At 33.9% G+C, this 5,682-nt stretch overlaps 1 long non-coding RNA gene across 2 annotated transcripts; it reads left to right on the top strand.

Annotated features, from left to right (window-relative positions):
• Positions 1-1,085: 1,085 nt before the first annotated feature.
• On the top strand, positions 1,086-4,106 carry LOC132040760 (uncharacterized). Of its 2 annotated transcripts, XR_009410767.1 has the most exons (3): positions 1,086-1,196; positions 1,805-2,070; positions 3,716-4,106. It is a non-coding gene; the product is annotated as an uncharacterized LOC132040760 (long non-coding RNA). The 2 variants fall into 2 exon arrangements; XR_009410766.1 differs by lacking the exon at positions 1,086-1,196 and having other exon boundaries at positions 1,590-2,070.
• Positions 4,107-5,682: the final 1,576 nt, after the last annotated feature.

Raw genomic sequence — 5,682 nt, 5'->3', positions numbered from 1 at the left:
AACCCAAAGAAAATGATAAAATATTCATAATGATCATAACGAGTCTAAAATGTTATCTTAGACGCATCCTCCTTCTTGATCCTCAATTGATGGTAACCAGACCTCAATTCAATCTTGGAAAAATAGACCGCACCCTGCAGCTAGTCAAATAAATCATCAATGTGGGGGTAGAGGATACTTGTTATTGATGGGACCCTCTTCCAAAAAATGATAAAAATGGATACCTCATGCAACCGAACAATCTCAGGCATAAATTTTATTCTAACTACTCCGTTGTGAATGTAGTGTAAACCGATATGACGTGTGCGGACTTGGTAAGTCTGCCCGCCATCACCCAAACTGAATCATGTCTCTTCAGAGTACATGGAAAACTTACCACGAAATTCATGGTAATCCTCTCCCACTTTCACTCTGAAATAACCAAATGCTGAGCGAACCCTCCAGGTTTTTAATGCTCATACTTAACCTACTAACAATTCAAACAAAGGGTCACATGGTCAGATATTGTTTCTTTAAGTGTTGATGCATCTTTTTAGCTCCTGGATGTATAGATCAATTAAGGGTGCCTCCTCCATAATAGTCAGTCTCAAGTCTCTCATATCTGATATACACATTCATATCACTTCATCGGAGTCAATAATCACTCTCTTAGTATGTCCTTAGTACTCCACCTGCTCCCTGAGCTTAAGCAACCAGAGAAAAGGATGCAACTTTGCATCTGATGCCATAAACATACATCTATCTCTAGAGTAACAAAAGCAAACCAATACCAAATATATGTACATATATTTCTATACTAGCGACAGATGCCCGTGCGATGCACGGGGCCAATATGATTAATTTTATTTTCTAATTTTCCTAAAGTCTTTTAGAAAAGTGTGGTAGACAACTTTTAATAACATTTTAATTATTATTGTGTTATATCAACCAAGGACGGACCACGTGGTAAGGATGGAGGGCACGTGCACTCGGTAACTACGGGAATTTTTTTGTATATATATGTGATAAACCTTGAAAAAGTAGGTATATATTAATAACTATATAGAAGAGTGGGTTCAGCACTTGGATCGTCGTCATGCTTGAGGGGCATTTCGGTCATTTCACTGTGAGCTGTAGACCGGATAATATGTGGTGTACTAATGTATGGCCAGGTGTACTTACATATGTTAAGGGTCTTTTTAAGTTGAAACTTGAAAGTGAGCAGCTACGTGCCAATTTGTGTTTCCATCTGGCTTAGTATCACTTCAACTTCATCTCTTTCAATTTGTCAACACATAGTTTATCTATGTGTATAGAGTTCCTTAATCTGCTTTTCTTTTATGGTAAAAAAATCATGTACTTCAATTCAATGGCCAACGCCCAACAACAATCTTCTCGAAGAATTATTAAGGTGAGTTTTCCTATTTGAGTTTTTGATTCGTATTCCGATTATAAACCCATTTCTCTTTGGCCCCTCCTTATGCTTTGGTTTTGATCCATTATTCGCTGAGTTAGTTTGAATTCTGATGCTTTTGTATTTTTTTTTATTTTACAGGAAACTCAGCGTCTTCTGAACTTGGTAAAAATATCTCTGCGGAAATCATGTACGTATTAGTTTTTTTTTCCCTTTATTATTAGAAGAGAAAATTGGAATGAAATGGACCCAATTAGTGTTGAAGAAAAAAGCCAAGTTTTTGCAGTTCAAAGTGATATCTTTATCACAATTTATTTGGAGACAAAGTCTTTTTTTTTTTTACCTACATGCGCCTTTTCTCTCCTCTCCTTTCATCCGAGGTGCAATATTGAGCTCTTTGAAGCATTGAAGTATCTTCCCCCCTGAATTTCAAAGACTATAGTTGACATATTTTAGTTTGTTAATTATGGTATGAGCAAGTGTTCTGCCTCTTGAATCTTATATGTGAGTTCGTCCATTGGATTTTGGGTTTGATTGCGTTGCGACTATATTGCTAAGAGAGAAAAGTGTTTTTTTCTTGGTTTAACTTTGATTGCAGCATGAGGAATAATCACTCAGAAGAAAATATGCGATATTTTAATGTCACGATTCTTGATCCAACGCAGTCTCCTATGAAGGTAATATTCTCAATCAATATGCTAAGTAAATGAAAGTCCATGTTGCTATTGTGCATGAAGATGTGTTCCAGCAGCAACAGTAGTAAGAAGGAATATGGTAAGGCAAGAGATTCTCTCTTCAGGCTGCCTGTGGACTTCCAAGCAAACCAAACAATCTGATTCTTGATGTTGTGATTATTGATAATCATTCATTTGGTTGATATAAAGTAAGTTGAGGATATCTACAAGTTTTACAAGTTGGCATAGGATTTTCGCTTCCTCTGTTTCTATTTAAGTTTTTCTATTTCAGAATAATTGATTATAAAGATTTAGACTTCTAATAACTGTTGTCAAATTAGATCAGTATAGAAAATTGAGAGGATTAAGTACTTGACTGATAAACCATGCAGAAAATAGTAGAAAGAAATATACGTTAGCTGATCATCTCCGATTGTCGTCCCGGTATCTAAGCTTTATAGTTGGGGTGACTTTTTTACACGCTTTCTCCTTTTCTCTACTGCATTAGGTAACAATTTATGCAAACTCAAAACCAATTGGAATATTACCTTTTCACTTCCATTTTACTCGATGCCCGATTTCCTTGTTAACTTGTGCAAGAGGTGAAATCTTATGGTGTTCGTATATGTGTTTTTCTTTGTATTTATAGTTGATAAAGAATTATGATTTGACAAAACCCTGGATAAATGATAACATGAAGAATATCTTTTGTAGGTTATATCAACAATTTCATTTTTTGATATGCCTCTCTTAAGCTCACTTTCCAACCCAATGTTCTCATTGTTGTTCAAAATACCTATTCTCTCTTGGCTTTGCTAGAGTGTCAACTATGATAGGTCGTCAAAAAAAAAGTTGTTTCAACTATGATAGAATTCTTATTTGTAGCTTCTCAGGTATTTAGGATTCAGATCATTACCATTGGGCACACGTGATAAGTGATACTATTAATATTACGTGAAGAATTCTAGGTGTTTGATTTGAAATACCTGATTGAAATGTTGCTTGCTAATGAATGTAATAGATCTGATTTTGACTGATCAACAATAGCTCTACAATATTTCTATGACACAATCTGTACCGATAACACCCATTAGCCCCGTATGAACTTTTTCTGACATACTCATATAGACTCTGTGTCCCGCTTTGATCTTTCGGGAGTTGATGTGACACAAATAATTAGTTATATTTAGCACTATACATATTTAAGTTGCTTATTACTTTGTGGTTGGTGGAATTTTGATAAGATGCTAACTATGTAGATTTTGTACTATTATATCACCCGCCTATTAATATTCAATTATGCCCTTACTATTCCTCTGTTCTATTTATAATGTTACATCTTTCCAGTTAGAAAGGTTCTAACATTCTTTCCTACGTGCAGGTTTTTAATGAAGGAGAGATATAAGATATATTAATTGAATGAATGATATGCCCACAACTTAAATGGTCTAATTGTATAATAAATGTGATAAGCTCCTGATTTCATTATTTATGATGCCTTAGTGTTATTCAAAGAAAGATTTTGGTTTAATTGTATGTTCCAAATGGTTCTTTGCTTCAGCACCTTATTGGTATACAAGTTTTAGCCTTTAGACTTATCGTATAGTACTGCGTTGAAATTTGACATTCTGAAAATGCATGCTTCTAGGGAGGAAGGAAGGAACTTAACTTGGGAGGAAGAGAATGACAGCTAATGGAGTTGCGCTAAGGGTAGGATCTCTTGCAAGTTGATCAAAGAAGGTGACAAGACAACTATGAGTCCTTTTACTGGTGTCAACAGCTGTGGTGTGATCCGAATGTTTATTTTTCCTATTGGACTTGTAATTGAGAAAAATTAAAGATTATCTTAATCATATTTTCATTAGGTGGTTAAGAAGAGTTTGAAGATATTTGATTCCTCATCTTTTATAGATTCTAATTCCTATGTATCTATGAAGAGCATTTGTCTATTCTCACAACTCTTCGCATATAAAGGAACATTTACTAGCTACCTTAAATTGTAAATATTGGCCCCGTGCTTGCACGGGCTATTTTATCTAGTATGTATATATAACTGTGCACTCCTATTAACATAATTGCACTTGGTGCATTGGCTGATCCTAGGTAGTGCATTCTTTTTAGATCTTTTTGGTTAATCATCTCTTTTGCATCAGATATTGTGTTTTTACCCCAAGAAAATAGTACACACAAATGAGGTACACAGAATCAATCCCGCAACCATTCATATGGTTTGCACAACTTTAACCACTAAGCTATAACTGTAAGTTGGCTCAACAGTGTTAACGTCTAGGTATTAGATTACAACCCATATTTGACCTATATATTTGTATTTTCGCCACTGCTCACGCCATCAGTTACCAGTCCGACACAACCATTATATCTCAGTCATTATTGGCAGTTTAACTAACGCCTATGCTAAGATAATAGTGCCCCCGCAGTCTTTAAATCCTGGGTCCGCCTCTGATATCAACATATGCAAAATGTGTTTGATGTACCATCAGTTTAGTTATAATTACACTAAGTAGAGTTCAAAAACTAATTAAAAAAAAAGTCAAATTATCCACATAGACCAAAAGCAAAATTTAGAAATCTTAATATGAATCCACAATTCAAGGCCAAAGCAACAAAATAAACGCATAAGACGGGTACGATGAAACTCAATCTACTCAACATCTTTGAGGAAATACCGGGATAGTCTGTCATAGGCTTTGGCCATATCAAGTTTGAAAAATGTGATTTCTTTGTAATAACTTGATGCCAAGACTATATTAAGCTCGTCGATATCATATTTGTCATTCAATTCTTGGTCTCCCTTGTGGTCTACGAAATTACGTTTATCTATATATTTTACTTTTTTTTTTTTGTAACAATTTAAAGTCACGGACCATGTCAAGCTCGTAGAGTTTATGAATGTCGTTCAATATTTTTAATCTTTTGTTGATTGAAAAAAGCGTTTACAAATGAGTATGTTAGTAAGGATAAAAATATACATATCTATTTTTTTTACATTAATGATAATGAGATAAAATTATTAAATTTAATTAAATCAAAATAAGTAAAGTAAATGTAATATTGTAAGCCACAATAAAGATTTTCTATTATATATAAGTGAGGAAGAGGGACAAACACATCAAAACATTAAGGGAAGTTTTTAAAGTTTCCCACGGTGAAATTTACCAAAAATATGTGGGAAAAGACTGAATGAAAATAAATAGGGAGAAACCGAGGCAAAAATGTGACTATACCAATTGTCCCACGCAAATACATGTCATCAAGAAGAGAATACATGTCACCAAAAAGAGGTTACAAATGAAATTAAATAAAAGAATGAGGGTATAGAAAAAATAATTTGTTGGTCTTTACCAATAGAGCACACAATACTACTTCTATAGCTGTGTTTGTACCTCTTCCTCACTTATATATAATAGAAATATGGTGTTACTCAATCTCATTTTTAAACATAGACGTTAGAGCTGGTCTCTTAAATGTAATTCACAAGATTTTTTATTTTTTTGTGTCTGATTATGTTTTCTCTAGAAACAACAAAGGGACAAAATTAAATAAACATGTAGAACTTGAGTTTCTTAAGGTTATTAAGAGGGTGAAAATTTTAGA

The sequence above is a fragment of the Lycium ferocissimum genome, chromosome 12, assembly GCF_029784015.1.
Source record: "Lycium ferocissimum isolate CSIRO_LF1 chromosome 12, AGI_CSIRO_Lferr_CH_V1, whole genome shotgun sequence".
Lineage (NCBI taxonomy): Eukaryota > Viridiplantae > Streptophyta > Magnoliopsida > Solanales > Solanaceae > Lycium > Lycium ferocissimum.
This window is presented reverse-complemented; position numbering and strand designations above follow the sequence as displayed.